Below are 24317 nucleotides of genomic sequence, written 5' to 3' on the forward strand. Positions count from 1 at the left end.
GGGATTGAGAGCATTTGTAGATCATGATTATTTTCTGGATTCTGATTATTTTCCATTTGCACTATGTACCCCCCCCCCCCCCCCCCAGTTTTTCCATCTTTACCTGCTCTGTGTCCTAAAGAGCTGGTCCTCAGAGCACACCAACCGGGCCTCTCTGGTTGGGTTCTTTCAATGGAGTCACTGGCTGGAGATCATAAGGAGGAGAAAAGAGAGTTTAGGAAATTCCTTCCTTGCTTGCTGATGTGGTTTTGAGATGATCTCTTCCATGGTTGCACAGCCTCTTCCATGGTTCCACTGGGACACCAGCAAGATATTTCCTCCCCGTTTCTCTAGGCTTAGACCACAGCGTCTCTAGTTATCAGTACCTGGGTGCCTCAAAACAGTTGTTTTACCCTTTACCTTGACATAAATAGCCTTTCATTGAATTGTCTTCCAAATCCCATCTGAGTGGATTTCTTTTCCTGCTGGGACCTGCCAGGACTGTGAAAAAAATGGGATATGCATTATGGCTGAATGATGATCTCTTTCCTTAGTTCCTGGCCTCAGAGTCCTTGTCAATACACCTGTGAGGACTCTTAGACCAGATCTAAGATGCTATAGAGTCAGCAACCCAGTGAAAGAAAGACACTTATGTATGGTCACAGGGTAAAAGATAAGCGTAGGATCCTTATCTCCCGTGCTGTGCTCTTCCTACCAACTCCTGGACCTTCTCTTGATGCCACAGTGACATGAAGAGGATGTATAAATTAGGACTTGTTTACTTGTAAGCAGAAGGAACAAAAACTCAAGTCAGCTTAGGAGAAATTTAAAAAGAGATTGTTAGAATATAGATGTGTCTCATGGAACTTCCAGGTCAGGTAAGCTGTTAGATGCTCTTCTCAGGGAAAATTTTTGGAAACCCAAGTTCTCTGCCTTTTAGGGGCCGGATATTCTATTTGGCTCCATTTATCTCTTCAGCCTCTGGTTCCTGAATGATCTCTGCCACTTCTTTGCTCTGCTACATTGGGTTCTACCCGGCTTGAACCATTCCACAGAAGTGTCTGGAATTTCTACTATGTGCCAGACACTGCACCATAAGATAGGGCCTCCGTTCTTGTGGAGCAGAGGGTGAGAGATAAGGCAATAATCAAACAGATAAATAGACCAAGAAATTTCAGAGAGTGATACTTGGTATAAACAGGAGGATGACGGGGGAAGGTTCTTCTCATTTGGGAGGTCAGGGAAGACCCCTCTCAGGAATATGACATGACCTGAGAGAAGATGTGATCCTGAGAGAGAGAAGAATCATATAGAGTTTTGTGAGCCAGAGTAAAGGGTCTAGAATTTTTATTCTAAGGCAAAAATAAGCTGTCGAAGACATATTGGAGGAGGATGTGATCTCATCTACATTGGTAAAGGATGACTCTGACTGCTTTGTGGTTAATGGAGTCTAGATGGTTATGGATTCAATATGGAAGTAGAGCAGACAGGATGGACTGACAAGCTGGATGTTGGGGGTGGTGATGAGTTAAGAGGAATCAAAAGATGACTTTTATTTTTTTTATTTGATTTACTTGTTTTTGATCAGCGGGGCAGAGGTGGTACCATTTAATAACTTGCCTTGATTCCAACTTATAACCAGGTCCAGGGCCTTCCACTCTCCAGATGGGAAAAGTTCTTTCCTCACCAGGCTCCATAGCTTCCTCATTGGCTCCCTGTGCCCACACTGACCACCTCTCTATTGACAGACTCCGTTCTGTCTGGGAACCTGGGCCATGTTCTTCCAGGGTTGGGAGCAAGTTCTTCAGAGCAGCACCACACAGTGCCCCACTTAGGGCACCCCCAACCATAGTGAGGCAGAGTCCCAGCCATTAGGCTTTCCCCCATAGATGGTAGGGTCCTTGCAATCCCAATTTAGGATACCTCTCAGCCCTTGTCTCCAACTCAGATCTAGAATCACTGAGATCTGGCTCGTGTAATTGCTCTCGCTGGCTTCCTTTCAAATGTATGTTTTTCACCTCTAACCTGGCCACGATTGTCATTCCTAATTTCTTCTTCCCCCACCTCCCAGGGGAGCTGGGATGATTCTTCCTTGACTCCTCAAGGCTCTGTTCCTATTTTGGCCCCCCACTTTAGGAAAAGACGCTTCTGGTTCTCCTTCTGCATCCTAGCTGAGCTAGCCCCTGACCATCTGTCTCAGCAGCAGGTGTACTTCCTTCTGCCCTCTGTACCTATGTTCTTGTGTTATATCTTGTGAAGCTTGTGGGGCCTAGAGTCAGTCAGACCTGGGTTTGAATCTTTGATCTTCCACTCCCTGCCTGTGTGATCCTGGGAGAGCTACTTAGTCTTGCTTAGTCCCTGTTTCCTCACCTCTAAAGTGGGGATAGTAATAACTCTCAGATAGTATAACTATCGTTAGATCATGATGAGACGTAAAGAAGGTAAACCATAATACCCTGGAAGAAGTCAATTCCTATTGATATGGTAGTAGTAGTTCTTTTTATTATTTTGTTCCTCTTCTTAAGACCTCACTTTGTGTGTGTGTGTGTGTGTGTGTGTGTGTGTGCAATCCAGTGTAGGGCTTGAACACACAACCCTGAGATCAAGACCTGAGCTGAGATCAAGAGTTAGATGCTCAACCAACTGAATTAACCAGGTACCCCAAGACCTCACTTTTTAAATTACCCTCAAATCTTTTCTTCTTTCTGAACCCGGGAGCCCAAGAAGCAGAGAAAATAGTGGACCGACACTGGAGAGGCTGACGTGGCTTCTAGAGCCAGGTCCTTGATAGGCCTCCTTCTAGAAGGCTTCTAAAGCTGTCCCCAGGCCAGTCAGAGCAAGCTTCTGAGACCCAAAGGGTCGAGCAATGTCCACTGAGTCACTCCCTCAATTAGACACTGAGACAATGACAGAACTTTTCTCTGCTGTATCTCTTATGAGATTGTCCTGCTGTTTTTGGAAAGACGTTGGCCCCTTAGACTTTGGAAAGAGGGCCTCTGTCTTAGCTCAAAATGCATGGCCACAGCTCTGATGCTGGAGTCCCCAGGAGCATTGGGGTTAAGGAGGCTGGCCAGGAAGGCATGTGACAGGCCAAACAGCTGGTGCTGGTCTGGCACCCTGATGACCTTTCCTCCTGAGCCAAACAGCTTTCGGTTCATTGTCATGGAAGCAGAAACTATAGCCCCTCCTTCTAGAATGGCAGTCTTCGAAGGTTAGTGGGCATCAGGATCACCCAGATGGTTTGTGAAGCCATAGCTTGTCGGACCCCAGCCCCAGAGTTTCTGATTCCTCAGTTGTGAGGGGAGACCTGAGAATTTGCATTTCCTATACAAGCCCAGGGTCACTGGTTGGGATCCTCTTGTAAAAACCACTGCCCTGAGGAATGGCTTATTTCCATGCTTACTCATTCTTCTGCAGCCCATCTGAGAGCTGGAAATAGGGGCAAGGCAAGGGGGTGGGGATCCTGGGTTCTTAATTCTATTAACTTGCCCTGTGGCTTTATTTCCAAAGGTGGTTTTGGTTGCAAGTAATGGAAAATAGCTTATTACTTTAAGGCAGGGAACTTCTGGGGAGGATGCTTAGGAATCTCTCTGAATTCAATGAAGAGCTGAACAATTCAGGCTTGGGAAGGGCAAGTTAGCCCTGAGGCCCTCAGTGCCTGGAATTCATGTGCCTGCTGTCCAGGGCACTCCAGTTCAGTGATCTGGCCACTAATAACCTTTGGTCTGACCAGTTACAATTCCAGATGCTGGGCAGCCTGGGTGGCTCAGCAGTTGAGCATCTGCCTTTAGCCCAGGGCGTGATCCTGGAGACCCGGGATCAAGTCCCACATCGGGCTCCCTGCATGGAGCCTGCTTCTCCCTCTGCCTGTGTCTCTGCCTCTGTGTGTGTGTGTGTGTGTGTGTCTCATGAATAAATAAATTTAAAAATCTTTTAAAAATTATTTATTTATTTATTCATGAGAGACACACACAGAGAGAGAACTTTTTAGGAATGCAAATTCTCTGACTCAGAATCGCTCTAAGGCCTCTTAGATCCCTTGCCTGATGATGTGATTCCAGGTTAACTTGTGGGAGTTTGGCATTCCTTTTTCCTAAAACTTTTTTACCATCCAGATGGCCCATGGGGCTGCCCTGCTGAGCTGTCCTGGGCCCACGGAGTGGATGAGCTTGTGAGAATACAAACAGGGGATTCTGGGATGGGGGTGCAGGGTGGGAAACCACAACAGACAACGGAGGTAAGCCTGATTATGACAGGCCTTCCTGGGTGTTCTCTGGTGGGGCTGCCTGGGGGGAGGCCCAGGGCCAGCACAGACTCTGCTTGGAGATGTCCAGCGTCGTGTGAAAGCTTCAAGCAGTGGACAAGTTCTTGGATGCCAAACGCTTCCCTCCTTCTGCAGGTCTGTTCTCTTAACTCCCTGGACTTTGGGCTCTGGATGTTGCTACTTGTCCTACATCATGGCCCTGCCCTGTCTTCTCCTCCATTCGTCCTCCCACCGAAGTCTGACCATGACTGTAATGTGGTTCCAGCTCCCTCGGGCAACACATGCTCTGTTCTATCTGAGGCTCTCCTACTGTACCCTGACTGGGGCCTTGTTGTCTCTCATCTGGTCCTGGGGGCCGGGAGCCCTCCTAGGCTAGCTTCCCAACAGTGCCCAGAGTCTCTGAGGTATTCCCTCCAGATCCCTTCAGAAAAGTGCACCCTAGGGGATCCCTGGGTGGCGCAGCGGTTTGGCGCCTGCCTTTGGCCCAGGGCGCGATCCTGGAGACCCGGGATCGAATCCCACGTCGGGCTCCCAGTGCATGGAGCCTGCTTCTCCCTCTGCCTGTGTCTCTGCCCCTCTCTCTCTCTCTCTCTGTGACTATCATAAAATAAAAAAAAATAAAAAAAAAAAAAAAAGAAAAGAAAAGTGCACCCTAGCCTTCTACCACTGACCTTGAGGTATGTTGGGCCAAGCAGATTTGGAGCTGAGGTGGGGGGCTGATTATTGACCTGGCTGGCTCAACTGTAAACCCGAAATCTTCCCTCCATTTAGGTCTGAACTTGCCCTTACTAAAGTAATTTGTGAAGCTGGTGGAGCTGGAGGGGAAGTAGAGCACGGACTCAGGCTACAGGAGACCTTTGCCTAAGGCAGCTCTAGACAATTCCTGAGGCTTCTTTTGGTTGTGCACAACCATGGTTGTGCCTGAGTGCGTGCTCGGGTGCGCATGTATCTCCTTGCCTGTGTGTCTCATGTTCATCTGTGAGGTTTCCCGTGCATATCTGTATAAAGCTGGCCTGCATGTCACAAGCTCTGAGGCCACCGGCAGGTGACTTAAACCACTCATCCTCCATTTTCCTTGTCTGTACAATGGGATAATAGTAACTTCCACAAAAAGTGACGACTTTTTGTAGCAAAACGAGAATGCACATAAGCCCCTTCCACAGTTCTTAGTACTCCTGCGTTAGGCTATCATTACTAGGTGCCTTATGCAAGTGGCTTAGTCTCCCTATGCCTCAGTTTCCTCATGTGTACATTGGGGATAACACCGGAATGCAGTATTATTGTGGGGATCAGGGGAGTTGATATCGGCAAAGTACTTAGCACCGTGCCCTAAGTCTTAGTGACTGTAATGCCGTGTATCTGGGCGAGAATCTCTGAATTTGTGAATGTCTCTGGGCAAGTGTCTCTGCTCGTGTGTGTATACGTATGTGCCTATGGTGTATCTGTGTTTATATGGCCAGACGGGCCTCTTGTCTCTGGGTGGAGTTTGCTGTTGGCCCAAGCCTGGACTCCCTAAGCCAGCCAGGCCGGCGCTAGGGATGGAATTTCCATTAAGAATTAAACAGGACAGCACTGGGAAGCCAGGCAGACAGAGAGGAGGGGGTCAAGGGGGATGGTGTTCCAGCTCTGAGCTCCCTTGGGCGGCCTCAATTCCGAACTGCCTTGCCTTGGAGAAGGCCTCTGCCACCTTCGCCTTGACTTCAGGCTTGGTGGAGCCATGGCCCAGAAGGATGAGCGAGGAGAGAGGAGTTGCCCGCAGGGGCCTCTGTAGGGAGATTTGGAGTTGTTGCAGCCATGAGGCGGCCTCCGGGGAATGGAGAGGCGGCCAGCGAGGGTAGAGGCAGCTGGGGCCTATGGGGCCGACAGGAGGCCAGGAGACTGGACTGCACAGTACGTATCTGGGAAAGTGTGTATGTGTGTGTGTGTGTGTGTGTGTGTGTGTGTGTTTATTGGGGAATGCAGGGTGGGGGACATTCATACAAGTGCCCTAAAGGAACCTCTAGCAAACCAAGTCTGTTCTTCTCTTGCTCTGAAACCCAGGCACAAATTTTGGTCCTGGAAATAAAAGGTTTCTGAGGCTTTTGCCAGTACTTCAGTACTTATCCTGTTTATGACCTAAGCCTCATTCCATTACTAGCATACTAAAAAATATCTTGGCTTTCCAGGTACTTTTACATTCCTGGTCTCATCTCACACTTGTGACGCCCTCTGAGCTAGGCAGATTATTATGATTCCTATTGTAAATAGGGGAAAACTGAGTCATACAGAGGCTAGGTGACTTGTCCAAGGACACCCAGCTAGAAAGTAGTAAAGGCAGGATGGAAAGTCCAGACTTTATTTTTTAAAGATTGTATTTATTTATTTGAGGGGGAGAGAAAGGGGGTGGGAATGGGCAGGGAGGGGGGACAAAAGGAGAGTGAGAGAGAAGCAAACTCCCCGCTGAGCAGGGAGCCCGATGTGGGGCTCAATCCCAGGACCTGAAGATCACGACCTGACCTGAAGGCAGATGGTTAACCTACTGAGCCACCCAGGCGCCCCCAGACTATTTTTATTATACAATCCAACCTACCAGAAATGGACTCAGAGAAAAGATTCCGCAAACCATGCTCATTTGAGGGAGGCCGAGGCCCCAGTGTTAAATGCCCAGCCATGTGGGTGTCTGGGGCCTCAAGATCTGCTCCCAGACCCTGAGACAGATGTGGTTGAAATAGGAACCCAAGCTCCTCTGCAGGGGCTGGGGTGGGGGGTGGTGGAATCAGGCTCCCCTGGATAGATGGAAGCTGTCGGTGAAGCTGGCTCCTCTGAATGACTTGGGTCCCCAGAGCCTGGCGTTCCCAGAGAGCTGGGGCAGTTGAGTTAATGTCAGGAGCTGCGACATGTCTAGGGTCTGGGTGCAACTGTCCTTGTTAGCCAGGGCCTGGAAAAGGGAACAAAGGTATTAGCATCAGGGAAGAGAAGGCTGAGATGGGACCTTGGAGCAGCCATTGTGTCATGGAGCTGGAGCTGGAGCTGGCCTCCTTCCCTCTTCTGAACACGGAGCGTGAGTATATTGATATAGTTTACACATGAGGGATTTCGGCTAGATGCCAAGGAGAACTTCCTGCCAACTAGAGGGTGCAAGGAAGGAAGAGGGCCTGACGGTGGGGGGTTGGGGGGTGCTCGGGGCTGACTTACCTTCATGATCCCCCAGAGTGGGTAGGGGCCCTTCAGGCCGGGTTGGATTTATGCCTCCGCAGGGCGGAGGCAATTGGATGGAATGACCTTGCAGCTTCCTTCCCGTTCAGGAATGCAACATTCCTGAGCTTTTGGGTAGGAATCGGCCTTTTTTTCCCCTAGACTTAGCCATCTGACACAGAGGAGTCCAGAGGGGAAGTCTGGTGTGCCCCGAGCCAGAAAGGAGTCTCAACCACAGCCTCTGTGGTTTTTGGCAGGTCGGTGGTCTGGAGGTCGGTGACCTTACCTGGGCGGCTTAGATCCCGAAGGGAAGCACCTGCGGCGCATAAGCCAAGTCGCACGCCAGGCATTTGGGGACCGGCTCCCTCCGCAGAGCATGGGAACCGCGCCGATCACCCCCCCCCCCCCCCGGCCCCTCTGCAGATGCTGGCGCGCGCGGGGCGCACGTGGGCACCCCGGCCTCCTCGCCCCCGGGGGTGCGCCCCAGTCCTGCCTCCCGCGGGCCCCGGGGCCGAGCCGCGGCTCTAATTAGGCGGGAGCGAGCGCCCCGACGGGGCCGCCGAAAGAGCTCCGCGGCCCGCGGGGATGGGGCGGGGCGCGCGGGCGTGGAAGGTCCCGCGGCGGGGAGCGGGCAGGGGGCGGGCTGGGGGCGGGGGCGGGGCGGGGGCGGCCCCTCCCGGCCCGGCCTCGGGAGCCCCGCGGCGCCCGCCTCCGAGGCCCGGCTCCCGCCCGAGGAGACCCCCGACGCGCCCTTGCGGAGCCCGGCCGTCCGGTGCGAGCCCGGGGAGCTGTGCAGCGCGCGTCCCAGGCCGTGCGTGAGTGAGAGAGAGCGCGTGGGGCGCGAGCGGGGGCTCAGGTGCAGCGGGCAGCGCCGTGCGGGGGGGCCCGGGGCGCGGCGGCCCCAGGGGTGGACGCGCGGAGGCGCAGGGGTGCCTGCGCGCAGACTTCGCGGGTGGCCGAGCTTGTCCCCAGCTGGGATGTCTCCCCTGTGGGTCGTTCGGGGGCGGTAAGCAGGGCGGGGGGTGGGGAGCTCGGAGTCCTTGCGCGACCCCGGAGGCGGTGGTGCTCCGGGGACCCGGCGGGGGGGCCAGGGCCAGGGCGCAGCGTGGGGGAGCCGCCGCCGCCGCCCCAGGAGGCAGGAGGACATGAGAGGACAGTGAGGGGGTTGAGCAGACCACCCCGTCGTGTGCGCTCACCAGCACCCATAGGGCACTCACACCCCCACGCCCAGCCGCTCCTGTGTACACACGTTGTACCCACACGCGCCAGCCTTGCGTGCACTTACAGTGGGGACGTCCACGCAAACACTCGCATGCTTTCAACACGTGTACCTGTGGACGGTGACTTGTATGCAACACGTACCTCCGTGTGTGCACTGTGCATATGCACAAACATGCCCCCCTCTTACGGGCTCTCAGCCTCCAGACCTCCTTTCTGGGTCCCCTTTAGCCTATGTATGCTTGGACCAAGGAGAACCTGGCCATGGTGAGGATTATCTTTTTTTCTTTTTTAAGATTGTATTTATTTATTCATGAGAGACACAGAGAGAGAGAGAGAGAGGCAGAGACACAGGCAGAGGGAGAAGCAGGCTCCATGCAGGGAGCCCGACATGGGACTCGATCTGTGACTCCAGGATCACGCCCTGTGCCTAAGGCAGGCACTAAACCTCTGAGCCATCCAGGGATCCCCTGGTGAGGATTATCTTAAGTAAGGGACTTTGGCTGTGGATTCTGGGCAGATGCTGGATAACACAGTGCCTCTAGGGGGTCCCGTTTGGTCTAAACTGAGGCTGCCGGTGTAGCCTGGGGCTTAAGGGTCCTGGACTCAGAAGCAGCTTTTACCCTCTTACAAATGAAAAGGCCAGGCTTGCAGACTGAGGCAGAGAGAGGCGCCTGCAGTTTGCTCCAGGCTCTGGTTTGCTCCGGATTCCCCCTGCTGTAGAAAAGCCATGAGCCTTCTGGGGGCTGGGGCCACGCCGCTGTCACTTGACAGGGAAGCACAGAGAGTCGAGCTGGGCTGATTCTTTCTCTTTGGTTTTAATCAACCCTATTTTGAGTCTCCCATCTCAGGCTAGGCTGCAAGAGCTGGCTTTGGGTTTGCTTCCTCTCCCTTCCCCCAGTGGCTGTCTCTTTGCTTGATAGAATCTTGTTCTCCCTGGCCTCCTTCCCCCGGGGACCACCGGGGACACACTAAATAGTGCTCGAAGGAATTGTTGTTAGGATGGCTTCTAGAACTCTTCCATCCATGTCATTCTTCTCTGGACAGGCTTCAGTGAGGGGCCCAGACTTATGTGCTCCTTCACCTGGGAAGTTAGATGACATTGGCTTTATCTTACTGTTTATGGTTTAGCCCAAGGAGTGTCTGAGCTCTCACCCCACCAAGTCTCCTTATATGCAGGGGAGAGATGATCTTCAGCCATTTCCTGAGCAGGGTGCAGGGAGCTACTCTCCCCTGCCCTGGTCCTCAGCCTGACCCCTGGGGATGGTTCAGTAAGGGCAGGCTCTGGTCAGCCCGGCAGCCTTCTTGCAGAGTGAAGGAAGTCTGCATACCTTCCCTAGCCTTCCCCTTTGTAGGGGCCCCAGCCACCATAGGACTCAAGAAAAGACTAGAAAACTAGGGGACTCATGGTGATCTCAGTCCTGGTCTATTTCCTCTCCCCCCAACCCCCCTCTCTTAATCAAATACATATACCTGCTAGTCCAGAACTTCAGAGCAACAATGAAGAGCCATAGAGCATCAGGGCAACCCCACAGGGTTAACATAGTTCCAGTTTAAGGAGGACAAATCAGACAACAGAATAATAGCAATTATGACGTGTAAGAATGGTAATAGAAACGTATTTATTGAATCTTGAATATATGCTTTATTTCCTTTACTTTTCACAACAACCTTCTTAGGTTAATAGTCCCATTTTTTTTTTCCTGACAAGGAAACTGAGGCTGAGAGTGCTCAAGGGATTTCTATAGGTCTGTGTGACCCCTGAGCTCATGACATAACCTGTGTGTTTCTCTTCCTACTTCGGCTGCTAGGAAGCTCTAAGTTCATCACATTGCTTCACAGTAGTACTTGTGTTAACTGGAACCCTGGCTTTACCTTTAATTTCTGCTTTAACAACGATGTGGTGCACGCATCTTTGAATGCAAATTCCCATATTCTTTGTAGAAAGAGATCAGAATAAATAAATGAACAGCCGGCAATTAAACATTTTATTTGCCTGTGAGGATGGGAAGCATGTTGCATAGATTTTTTGGGGGGACACTTCCAATTTCAAATATTTCACTTGGTTTTCAAACCATGTCTTAATTTTGGCTTCTTGTATCTTTGGACTCAGACTCATGACTATGTCTTGGGGCTTTTCTTTCTAGCAGCGCGGGGAGATAAAGCCCATCTCTGTGCTGGCTCAGACAATGGGGATTGTTGGGAATGAATTGGGCCATTGATAAATGCCCCTTGCTCTGAGTACTTCAGCTGCCAGCTCCTCCCTGTCTCAAAAGCCTGAGTGTCTGGACGCCCGAAGGAGTTTGACCCCTGCCCTAAGCCTGGCCCTGGCCCCAAGGCCACCCCTTCTTCATATGACCCTGTCTAGGCCCAGGGCTCTGCTGGGAGGTCTGTGTCTCTTGGACTTGAGCTCTGCCTCCCCCAGCATGGACCACATAGTCTCTGATCAGGATGGCTCTTCTGGAACCAGAGCTCAGGTTGGGGAGTCTGGGCTCCGGAATGTGGAGGGACATACAAGGAGGCTTTTCTGCCCCCTTTCCCAGACCTATGAGGTCATAGACAAATGCTCACTTTTTTCTCCTTCCCAATGAGGGGGTTTCAAGTCTACCAAGTGGTTAGGGAGTTATTTGTCACCTCTTACCTATAAGAGATGTAGGCCACCAGGGGCCTCTGAATGCAGGACAGGGCTCTGGCTGCATTGGAAGTTGCTGAGACTTGTAACTAATGGACTCCAAGACTGATTATTTTACTCTGCCCGATGCCATTAATGTTTGGCAAGGGGAGCAGTGGAGGGCAGTGTTTAGCACTAAAGAATGGTTAGAAGGACTCTAGTGGTGGGCTTTCAGGCACTATAGTGGGGTTCTGCTTCTCAGTATGCATGAGGTCACCCCCTCCCCGCCTCCCCACCCACACTGGTGGCTGTTAACCACATTTAACATTGATTCTCCCAAAAGCATTTGGTTACAAAGTGGGAAGGAGGAGTCATTGGCCTGAGGTCCTGGGAAACACCTGGTACTAAGTGATGTGCAGGTGGGCTGGTGCACGTGAGGGGTTTCCTCCTTCCCGATACACGTCATGTCAAAAAGGTAAGACAGATTTGATTGCGTCTCTGCTGAGAATTTGAGGTGTTCCCAGGACTTTTAGCGTCACCAAATGAGAAGAGGTTTAAGATCCAGCAACAGTGTTGGGCCTGGCTCTCAGAGTGGCTGGGGGAAAGGCTAACTCCCGGTTACTCCCATTCATTTAGTATCTGCTAAAGGCCAGCCCCTCGTGGGGTTCTTTGCATCTTTTGTTTCATGAAACCTCTGAAGCGACCCTGTGAGACAGGCACTTCTGTTTTGAAGATGGGGAAGCTGAAGAACTGGCCATCGTTACATCCAGGTGTGTCTGACGTCGGAGTCTGTAGTGAGTGTCTGCAGACACCTCTGGTTCAAAAGGTTCAAAAACGGGAAAATCCACCCCTTTGGGACAACGGAGAAGGGCGAAGGGCCCGACTTCTCTGGCCCTGGGACTTGAACATCAGCATCGTAGGCCTTGCCAGGCTCAAAGGAGACTGCCCCTCTGTGGGAAGCAGGGGTGGGGTCGGGAGTTTGCTTGGATTGGCAGGGATCACCCCCATTCTCTTGGGGTGGGCAGCACTGGGCTTCTGTGGCTTTACTTCTCCCCCGGATCACTTCTCCCCTGCCCTGGGAATGGAGCCTCCACCCAGACTCTGCGATGCAGCCAGCTCAGTCTCCCTCCCCCTCCAGGGTCCCCTCGGTGCCAAGCTCTGGGGGAGTCCAGGATCCTGTGAGGACGTCTCTGGGCAGACCAGACCCCATCACGGCATGATGCAGTGTCTATAGGCATCAGCAGTTTGGCTGGGTTATTGTGTGTGGTGTTCACTTTCTGCTGGAGAAAGGGAGGTTTTGTCTTACAACCCAAATATCCTGGGTTTGGAAACCATGTAAAATACAGCCTGTGGTCGGGGAGTGTGGGCTGCATTGTGGGCCTGTGTGTGGTGCTGGCTTAAAGCACATGGTTGAGAGACAGAATGATGGACTCAGGCTGTCTCACTGCCTCTGATAGAGGGTCAGAGGAGGGCTGTACGGGCTGGCAGTGTGCAGAGAAAAGAGCATGGGCTTTGTCGTCAGAGGGATCTGACCTGGAGCCCCCAGTTTCCTTGTCTGTATAATGGGGTTCCTTATAACGCTCTGGCATTGCTAGCACTAGATAGTTTGCTGAAGTGTAGGCTCTGACGTAGGGTAGGGGAACCACGAATGGCATATCCTTCCTCCTTATCCCACTCACCTTCTGGGGAAGACCACCAGACTGATGGGCAACAGACCTGGACTCCAACTCTAGCTCAGCCTCTGGGTACACTGGGTTAACTTACTTCCTCTGCGTCTCACTTTCCTTGTGTGTAAAATAAGGGAAGAACAGATTTCTCTCACTTTCTGTAGTTTTTGAACATAATGAAGTCAAGGGGGTCTCTCTCAGAAAGTTCAATTACTATTATTCGTTTATTCACACCACAAATCCCAACTGAGACCCTGTGGTGTGCCAGGATCTGTGCAGGGCACAGGGAATAGAGATGAGCAGGGCAGATCCTGGTCCTCCAACTGCAGTCAGACCATGTGGTTTGTAAGCAGTGACAGGCTTGTCTGTGGAACATGATCCCAGCGGGTCCTGGACACCTTGGTGTATCAGAAGAGGAAATGTCGTCTCCTACTGGGGCAATCAGAGAGGCCTTCCACGAGGTGGAAACTCTTGGTCTGGATCTGGGAAGATAACAGGAGGTCTCTAAGAGGATCAGAGGAGGGCATTCTAGGCTGAGAGACCAGCACATGCTAAGACAAGAGTGTCGTCTAGTGTGGTAAGATCAGGGAACTTGAGGCAGTCTGACGGGAGTGTGTGGTATGGGGTCATTGGGAGTGATGAGAAGTGAGATGGGAGACATTACAGAGGGTGGATGTCAGGCCTTGAAGGCTGTGTTAATGTGTTTGGATTTTGTCATGACAGTCATAGGCAGGCACTAGGGGCTTTGAAGCTAGAAGCAGGGGAGGGTCATGGTTGGATATGGGCTCACTCATTCATTCAACAAACGAAGAACCAAGCAATTTGTATGTTGCTTGTTCATTTTTTTTTTTTTTTAATTTGAGAGAGAGAAAGAGTATGATAGAGCATGAGGAGAGGGGAGGGAAGGGGAGGGGCAGAGGGAGAGGAAGAAGCAGACTCCCCACTGAGCAGGGAGCCCAATGTAGGACTCGATCCCAGGACCCTGAGATCATGACCTGGGCCAAGGGCAGACATTTAACCAACTGAGCCACCCAAGGCGCCATGTATGTCACTTTTAATTTGGATACCATATCGAATTAATGGAAAGTTGCAAGGCTGGTGAAAGAAATCCTGCTTTATCCAAATCCCTTAGTCATTTTAGGACGCTTCATTTACTTTATTGTTTTCATTCTCTCTCCAATAATATAAAAAATACATTATTTTTATTATTTATGCATATCTCGGTTCTCTATAATGTATCTTATTGTTTATTATTATATTCATTGTTTTATGATGTATGCATATATGAATACATATATACAATATTCATTTCTGATGAATTTAAGAGTAAATTAGAGACACGATGCCTCTTCACCCCGAAATGCTTAAGTGTGCATTTCCTAAAAAAAAAAGGATATTCTCTTACCACAGTACACTTCTGTCCCGACAGTGGCTTTCCCTTCCTTGCCCCATTCAGGATCCAACCCACAGATTACATTTTGTTGTCTTGTATCCTTGGTGTCCTTACATCTGGAGCAATTCCTCTGCTTTGTCTTTTCCGACCTTCATGTTTTTGACTAGAAGACGCCAGTTATTTTGTTGGCTATCCCTCCATTGGGGCTTACCTGATGGCACTACCTGATTAGCATATGCATTTTTGAGCAGCAATACTACCAAAGTGAAGTGATCATCTTCACAAGCACAGGATGTGGGGACTGTCCCAGTGCTGGTGATGGAAGCCCTCATCTCTTGCTTAAGGTAATGTTCACCAGTTTCTCCATGGTGAAATGACTGTTGTACCCTCTGTAATTACTAAGTAGTTTGTGGAAAGATATTTTGAGATTATGTAAATACTCTCAAACTTTTACCCACTAATTTTATCATCATTGACACTGCTGAATGCATGGTTTCTTCTATGTTTACTAGTTGGCATCCTAGGGTAGTCCAGCTCTTTCCCTTCTCCTTTTCTTTCTCTTTCCACCGCTCCCTTCTTTCATCACTATGAACTAAATTTTTAAAATGTATTCAGTGGGTCCAAATCAATTCATATATTTTATTTTGATCTTCAACTTGCCCCAGATTTGATCAGTGGGAAGCTCCTCTGTGAACTGGCTCCTGTTTCTTCCCTTGTCTCCATGATGCTCTGAGCATTTGCTTACTAGCTACTAATGTTCCGGGCTCATTTTACTTTTTTCTTGCTCTGACCCTGGAACTAGCTGTTTCTCCAAGAAGCCCTGGATCCTTTTAGTGGAGAATGGTATTTGGAAACCAAGATCTGGGGCAATATGTGCTCCTTGCTTTTGGGTGTGCCATTGTTTCTATGCCCTCTTAGCAAACAAAGCTAGGACATATACCTATATAGGACCTATAGGTATATGTCCATATTTATTTTTATGATTAAAAGTACAAGAAATTATTTATATTTTTAGAAAGAAAAAACCCCACAAGGGACTGAAATAGGGAGTAGTAGCATACAGGTACTTTAGATTGAGTGATCAGAGAGGGCCTCTTTGAGGAAGTGAGACGTAACGAAAGGCTGGAGTTTGTTTTAATGACAAGGTCCTCGTCATATATGTTAGATCTCCTTGAACAGCTCTTTCATCCACACAGCTGCGTACGTCGGGAGTGCTGGCAATCCTCCTCAGCACCTCTCTCCCTCCGAGCCTGTGTGTCATCCCTCACCAAGTCTGGTTGATGTTCTCTTGTAAGTATCTCTGAAATTTGTCACTTCTGTATGTCCGTCTCCATTAGGATCCCTCGGGTTCAAGGCAGCATTTTCATCTTTGTGCAGTAGCCCCACCAGAGCCTCCTAACTGGTCCAGCTGTGTCTATGCTGGCTCTCTCCAGTTTGTTCACCACACACAGCTAGAGTGCCTTTCAGAACACAACTTGTTCATGTCATTTCCCTCCTTGAAAATACTTCAGTTGCTTCCTGTTGATCTTAAGATAAAGACCGAACACAAAGTCTTGTTTGTCTGACCCTACCACCGTCTCCTACATCCTCCTACCCAGCACCTCCCTTGCTCCTTTCTTCCATACTGGCTTTGTCTCAGTCTCTTGGGCTTGTCAGGCTCCTCCCCTACCATGGACCATTGCATTTGCTGTTCCTTCATATCTTAGAACGCTCTTCCTTCATATCTTCACATACTGAATTCCTACTTATCTCTCAGTTCTTAGCCCAGTTGTCACTTCTGTGACCTCCACAATTCTGTCCAATCCCATTTTTTAAGGCTTTAAAACACCACTTACCTCTTTCAAGGGTTTATCACAGTTGTAACTTTAGATTTATTACAATTATCACATGATAATTAATGCCTCTTTTTCCTCTTTGACTATGAGCTCTGTGAGGGCTATTCATTGTTTGATCCTAGCAGTTAGTATGTTACTGACACATGCCACAAATATTTGTTGGACGAATGAATGAATGAAGTTGTATCAGCTGAGCAACCAGATAGATGGTCATGCCATCAGTAGAATAAGAATTCTAAAGAAGTAGATTTGGGGAGGAAGATAATAAGTCATTTTAGGACATAGGGTATTTGAGGTGCCTATCAGCCCCTCCCCCCAAAGATCTTACCATCTTCTGGGCAAACACTTTATATTGTCATTCAGCAGCTTTTTGGAGACTGGTAATCTATGACATCTAATCCCTAGATGATTCTAAAGAGCTCATTGGAGGAGGGACCTAAGTCATAAGGCATCCTTGAGCTATGGCTTCCCCATCTACCCTGGTTTGTAGAGGATACAGGAGATCCGAGGGGCCTTCAGTGGTCCTGACTTGGCTCCACAGCAGCTGCTTTGATGAAGGATCTTTAGAAACTTATGTAGGCTCCTTGGAGCTGGAGAGTTATTTGTAGGATACATCACATGGGTCAGGAGCTGACACTTTCCTCCCCACCCCTGAGATTGCACTAGACTTAGGCCTACAAGAGCACTCAGAGAGCATGTCTTACTACGCCCAGGGAGCGAGCCATCCTTGCGCTGAGGCCATTAGCACTGGGACAGACAGTCTATTCATCACTGTGGTTCACTGGCTCTTGCATTCCTCACTCACTCATTCAATGATCTACTTTGTCTTCATTTAAGTCACTTACTCCTTTCACCCCTCCTAATACCCAACTGTCCAGCCACAGACAAGAATTTATGTTGGATTTATCACAGGACTCAAGGCTGGTGAATCACCTGCATGCCTCCTCTTCTATATCCTTCTTTCACTTGGTTCTCACAGCCCAGAAGCTCAAGGTGAAGAGACCATTGGGGTGGGGAGATTTCATTGTCCTGTTTGAGGGCCATGTGTGATTGCAGGCTGTTAACAGGAAGAAAGGGAAACCAGAAGCTGCCATGAGGATTGCTCTTCCTATCTCACTTTCTGCTCTTCTAGGGTCCTGCCCTTTTTTCCATTTGAAGAGAGCTAGGAAATAGGCTCCTTGATCATATAGATGGAAGGTGGTAGCTGGGCTCTGCAGAGGTGCTTGGGACTGAGGTCCAAAGGGGAAAGAGAAACACAGCTCCCTATGAGCTCCACCGTGGAAAAGAGAATGCTTTTGTTTTCTTCTTCATTTTCTAGCAGAGTTGTACTTTTAACCCTGTGGGATTTGCAGACCAGCTGGCAGGAGGAGGGAGAAGAGGATTTTAAAATGTGGCATCGGGAACCAGGCAGTAGACTAATCCTGGCCCCACTCCCTCCAGAAGATGCTCTTTCAGTTCTTTAAGTTTGCCGTTTACAAAGAGTCCCTAAGAACGAGTGCTGTCCATCTGTTGTGACATTGGACAGGATTGGAACTGAGCAGACACAGGACAATGGCAACCATACCAGATAAGAGCATCTTAAAAAAATGCCTGAAGGTGCCAGGGATCTCAGTTACAGACTCATTCACTCGATCCAGTCAACAACTCTCTACCTAGTACCTATTCTGTGCCATGCACTGTTCTAGGCACTGGAGATACAGCAGTGAGCAAAACACATGCTCTTGTATAATCTGCTTTCTGGTGTGGGAAGATGGACAGTAAGGAGGTTGACATGCAGTATGCAAATGGTACTGAGCACTATGGAGAAATACATGGAAGGCAAGGGAATCCCAAGGGTGGGAGAGGGTTTATACATCGGTAAGGAGTCAGGGAATTCTTTCTGATAAGCAGATATTTAACCAGAGGACAGGAGGAAGTGGAAGGGCAAACTGTGTGAATATTTGGGGATAGAGCAGTCAAATGGAAGACTAAAGATAAAATCCGTGACATAGACTTGAGGAGGAACATGAAGGTCCATATGCCTGGAGTGAAATCAAAGCCAAAGAGTTGAAGTCAGTGCAATAATCTGGACGAGGTCATGAAGGGCCTTGTGAGTTATTTGGAGAACTTTGGCTTTTAATCTGGGTGATGGATGGACATTGGAAGGTTTTGAGCAGAGAAATGACATACTCTGGCTGCTACGATGGTGGTTTATTGAGAGTAGGAAGGAAGGCAAGTTAAGAACCTATTGTATTAACGCAGGTGAGAGACGGTGGTGGCCATGACCAAGGTCCACTTACTCATTTATTCCTCCATCCATTTCAGTTTTTATTCCACCAATGCAACATGGCCTCTGGTCTGAGACTTTCCATCACTGTTCATCTGCTCCTTTGTCCTTCCATCATTTGTCCAGCTACCTTTACTACAAGTGAAATCTTTATAAGTCTTTACCTAGTACATGTAGAGCATTATACTAGATGCCAGTTGACAGGGGCATGTTCTTCTGGGACTTGGGCCCCAGTAGGGGGTGCTAGATGCACCCATGGGAGATCACCAGTTAGAAAACCAAGTGGGCCTTGGCAAGCCCAGTATGAATGGTGTCAGCACTTTAGTATTTTGGGTGCCTTGTGGTTTGGGGAGTATGAGTACGCTTCCATGGAGGAATTCAAGATTCAATCTATGTTGAATCTTGATGGGTGGGGACAGCAGATCAGCTCTGAAGAATAGCAAGGAATGTGCCTTGAAGCTTGAACATAAAGGACATAGTGTGTGTGGGGGGTATAGGGTGGTAATGCCAAAAGAGGTGGGGTGGGGTGGACTGAAGACAAGGTCTGGGGAGTCATGAGCACCAGGCTAAGAAGTTTAGACTTGAGTTAAGATGGGGCACTTGGGTGGCTCAGTGGTTGAGCATCTGCCTTTGGCTCAGGTAGTGATCCCAGGGTCCTGGGATCGAGTTCTGCATCAGGCTTCCTGCAGGGAGCCTGCTTCTTCCTCTGCCTATGTCTCTGCCTCCCTCTGTGTCTCTCATGAATAAATAAATAAAATCTTTTTTAAAAAAAAGAGATACTGGGGAGATGTAACAGGTTTTCAAAGAGATGGTATGAGAGCTATGTTTTAAGGGGTTGAAACTAACACCAGAATGGCAAGAGAGGCTGAAGGCTGGAGGCCAAAAAGAAAAGAATTGCCTTTGAAAGGCAAAGTCTTAGGCTCATGACCCACAGCGTCCCTGAGGTTGGAGATACTGTTGCAGTGCTCCCCAGATGCACAGTGGGCAAGGATGAGATGATGTGGGGGCTCTACTGGCCAAGAATAGCAAGGTGAGGTGAGTGGCTGTCCCTGGGACAAACTCAGATGTCTCCTGTAACTCACCTTTAAGCAAAGAACACAGAGAAATCTGAGTTCTGGGCAGAGCAATCTGGAAAATAGTTTGGATCTCATCTGACCTCTAGCCATGAATGACTCTTATAGATATTTCTGGGGAGGGATTGGAGCGTAGGAACATAAGGTTCAGAATAGAAGCTCATCTAACCCACTCCTCTCCCCTTCCAGATGGGGCAATTGGAAGCCCAGAAGGGGCATAAAATGTTCAAGACCATCTAGAGCACACGTGGCAAGAGAAAGGTCAAGCATCTTATTTGAAGCCCTGTTGGAGGAATTACTAGATTGAATTATACATTTATATTTTTCTTTCAATGGAAAAGGAAATTCTAAGAAAAAGAAAATTGTTTTATTCATTTACCTCTCTGTCATTTGGCTGAGGCCTGATACAGAGCAGATACCCTGCCCCACCCCATGACCATACTGTCTTCCCTCTTGACCCAGACCAAGAAAGTGTTAGGTGGGCCTCAGAGTGGGCCAGATGTGGGCTCAGGGAGAGCTGCCTGCTGATGGGGTTAGAGCTGGCTCTGGATTCCTCATGCGCTTATGTGACCTGGCCTGGGACAATTTCTAGCTCAGTCATACTCAGAGCTCTTGGCAAAGGCCCACTGGGGACCATGGGTGTGAGTGAGTCAGTGGGACAGCAGCCATGCAGATGACTGCTGAGAGGGTAAGGAGACAGGTGTGTGATGGGCCAGGGTGTGCTATGCCTGAGGCCACTGCAGGGGACAAAGTCCTTGCCCAGCTGGAGGTAGAGAGCATCCCTCAGGGGGTTTAGCAGTTCCCACATAGACACCTGGGATACATATTTGGGATATAAGTCCAGTCCTTGGTCTGGCCTGAGGCTCGGGGTCCAGAGACTTCACTAGACCCACGTATTTGCTTTTCTGTTGTCCTAACCAGCTAAAGGCCACTTCTTTAAGAACATGTCCTCTTTCCAAAGCACGCAGAAGTCTGCAACTAAAAGGCAGGATTACAGATGGAAGGTCCTTTGACATACCCCCATCCCCACATTCAGGATCCTTGTTGGGAGGGCTGAACTGGAGACAATTTTCTGAAGAGTCACAGGGATTTGGGCTATAGCTCCAGCCAGCCCCGGCCCTGTGGTCTGTGTCAGTATTGGATTTGTAATTGATTCTTAAGCTCTTGGTCAACACATTCTGTTTGTCTTGTGCTGTGGAGTCGCAGAGGGTTTCCACGCAGAGGAGAGTGACTTAGACTCATGAGCAAACTGAACTTCTGGATTCAGGAAAATAGGTGCTCAACATCCCCCCCCCCAGTGAGTACCCTGGGGGAGGTAGTGGTGTTTCCTTCAGATGTCAGGTCATTATATTCTCTCTCCAAGGTAGCATCATAGAGCAGAATGGACCAGCATAGCATCATGGGCCAGTATCAGGACAGAACCTGAGAAAGAAGGAAGAAAGAACTTGAATGCTAGTCTGGGTTCAGCTACAAATTTGCTGTTTATTTGGATAAGTCTTTCACCTTCTCCCGGCCTCGGTTTCCCTTCGCATAAGCTGCAGGATTGGACGAGACAATTCTTGAGGATCTGTCCTCCCATAACATTCCAGGTTTCTTGCTTACATTATGTTAAAAGGGATTTTTTGGTTAGGCCCCAACTTCTAGATTTCTTTTTTTTTTTTTTTTTCCCAACTTCTAGATTTCTATCTTGGTCCAGGGCTCATTTTTCACTTCGCCTGAAATTCTACTGTTACAGATTCATTCCTTTGGGTCTTTTAAGAGACTCTTACTCCATAGACCATATTGCCTAACCAAATGCCTCTTACATTTATGACGTCATATAGAGATACAAAGCAGCGTCAACTCCATTCTTATGTATCATTAGTCTTACAACAGCTGTGCCAGATAATCAAATATGTATTATTATCTCCAGTTTGCATAAGAGAAAAGAGGTCCAGAGAGGTTAGTAACTTGACAGAGTTGTCAAGGTTAGTTACCGGCAGAGATGAGAGGTGGTTGTTGGTGTCTTGATGGATTGTGTGTTTTTTTTGTGCCACCTTCTGGGTGGTTTGGCAAGGGGTTCTAAGGACTGTATGGGATGGGGGCTGTGGTTTTTATCAGGTGCAGAAGTACCAGGATAAGAGCATGAGTCCCCACATCCCTCTGCCATGTGAGGTTAAAGTGTTCTAAGCCAGGGCAGCCCCTGGCTCAGGCCTGAGGGGTTGTGCTGGCCCCTGTGCCTGGATACCCATAGGCTGGCCAGGGCAAAAAGCAGACCCTCTGCAGCTTTCACACACACACACACACACACACACACACACACAAAATGTAATATTTCCATGTCTCTGATCTTATAAATCATGCTGCAAGGAATGTGGGGTACAGATAGCTCTTTGAGATACTGATTTCATTTTCTTCAGATATATTCTTAGATGTGAGATCACGGGATCATATGGTAGTTCTATTTTTAATTTTCTTGAGGAACCTTCATACTGTTTTCCATAATGGTTGTACCAATTTACACTCCCCCTAGCAGTGTACAAGGGTTCCCTTTTCTCCACATCCTCACCAACACTTGTTATCGCTCGTCTTTTTGTTGCTGTTCTGACAGGTGTGAAGTGATATCTCACTGTGGCTTGATTTGTATTTCCCTGATGATGATTGAGGTTGAACACCTTTCATGTATGTGTTGGTCATTTGTATGTCTTCTTTGAAAAAAACGTCTATTCAAGCCTTTCGTACATTTTTGACTGATTTCTAAATTAATTTTTTTTGCTATTGAGTTGTAGGAGCTCCTTATATATTTTGGGTATTAACCCCTTATCAGATGTACGCTTTGCAAATATTTTTCCCATTCTACCCTTTTCACTCTGTTGACTGTTTCTTTTGCTGTGCAGAAGCTTTTTAGCTTGATGTAGTCCCATTTTGGTTTTTTTTTTGTTTTTGTTTTTGGTTTGTTTTTTGCTTCTGTTGCTTATATTTTCTTCTGTTGTTCAACTTTAATATTCCACGTTTGTCTTGATCATGATTGTGGCAACCTCCTTGTCAACAGTCTCATGAGTTGAGGAGTTGGTTCTCATTCTCAGATCCATCAGGCAGGTATGCTTTTCTCAGCTGGTCTGATTTAGATATGGAGCCTCTTTTCTTCACATGGCTAGACAGAAAAACATGGACTGCTGGATGACCAGCCTTCTCAAGTGGGATGTGAGCTTGAGTGGGCTTCCAGGCACATTTTTCACAAAGTCCTGGATAACACTGACTTTCTCTGTTTGTGCAGTATTTTTGCACTGAATGGATGCAGTTAGGGGCCTCTGCTTCATTCTCATTCCGCTCTTCAAATTCCGTCCTCCTCTTGGTATGAACCTTGAACTTAAGAAGGTCACTAATGGCAACCTTGTGAATATGATTCAGAACCACATTGCATGGAGGGAAGAAGAATTTTCCTCCATCTTTGTGCAGCTCACCTCCAAACTCAGGGGCATCACACACACACAAAAATCTTAGAATGGTTTTGAGCAGGTAGGGCTGCCACTACAAATCTTTTTATTCTGACTTGGAATAAGGTTACGATCAGTTTCCAGTTTTTTTTCATCTTGATATTAAGCCATGAAGGGTCTCCAGTGCAAAACCAGAGACGCTTTAAATCTGCCCTTTCCTTTGTTCAAATCAGGAGATGCCTTCAAATCAGTTTTTCCACAACTGGTGATGGGGCAATAGGTGTGGGCTTGCACCCTATTTTCCCTGCAGTGCTGGGAAGCTGTGCCTTTATGTAGGATCGGAGTGCCCTGAGGGGAAGTGGGTGAGATTTGGAATGAAAAGGAGGAGGTAGAAAGGAAGGGGTAAGAGGATGAGAGAGGAGGAAGTCCTTACACCACCATTGCAATCTTTCTCATTGCCCCATTGAGCCCTGAGTGGCTGCCATGTCATTGTCAAGACCAATTTCAAAGAGTTTTTCTCCTATGCTTTCTTCTAGGAGTTTCGGTCTGAAAATTAGTCTTTAATCTATTTTGAATTGATTTTTGTGAGTAGTATAAATTGGGGTCCTCTTTCATTCTTTTACATGTGAATATTTAGTTTTCCCAGCACTGCTTATGGAAGAGATTCTCTTTTCCCCATTGAGTGTTCTTAGCTTCCTGTTAGTTAACCATATACATGGGGAGTTATATCTGGGCTCTTGATTTTTCCCACTTGTCTGTGTGTTTTTATGCTTGTCCCATACAGTTTTGAATAGTATAGCTTTATAATATAGTTTGGAATCAGAAAGCTGCTAGTTTTGTTTTTTCTTAAGATTGCTTTTGGGTCATTTGTGATGCCATATGAATTTTAGGCTAGTTTTATCTTTCTGTGAAAAAAAGCTATAAGAATTTTAGTAAGAATTCCATTGGGTCTGTAGATGGCTTTGTGTAGTATGGACATTTTAACAATATTAATTATTCTCATCTATGAACATGGTATGTCATTCCATTTATTTGTGTCTTCTTCAATTTCTTTCATCAGTGTCTTAGAGTTGTCAGTGTACATATTTTTCCTAAGTATTTATTAAATTTATTTGTAAGTTAAATTTAAATTTAACTGGTTAAATTTATTCCTAAGTATTTTGTTCTTTTTGATGCTATTGTAAATGAGATTTTATCTTTATTTTGTTTTTAGATAGTTATTAGTGCATAGAAATGCAACTTTTTTTATATGTTGATTTTTAATCCTGAAACTATACTGAATTCATTCATTAGTTCTAATAGGTTTTTGCTGTATTCTTTAGGGTTTTTTATAAATAACATCATGTCATCTGCCAACAGAGTCCTTTCTACTTCTCCCTATCTGATTTGGATGCCTCTTATGTCCTTTACTTGCCTAATTG

The 24317-nt window shown here is 48.0% G+C and overlaps 1 protein-coding gene across 1 annotated transcript in view; it reads left to right on the top strand.

Moving 5' to 3' along the window:
* Window positions 1-8156: 8156 nt before the first annotated feature.
* Window positions 8157-24317, top strand: part of INSC (INSC spindle orientation adaptor protein) — a 118785-nt gene continuing 102624 nt past the window's right edge. Inside the window, exon 1 of the mRNA XM_038569125.1 lies at window positions 8157-8273. The gene's annotated coding sequence lies outside the window, so the exon portion shown is untranslated. The remainder of the gene's footprint in view (window positions 8274-24317) is intronic.

This window comes from Canis lupus, chromosome 21, assembly GCF_011100685.1.
Source record: "Canis lupus familiaris isolate Mischka breed German Shepherd chromosome 21, alternate assembly UU_Cfam_GSD_1.0, whole genome shotgun sequence".
NCBI classification, from domain to species: Eukaryota; Metazoa; Chordata; class Mammalia; order Carnivora; family Canidae; genus Canis; species Canis lupus.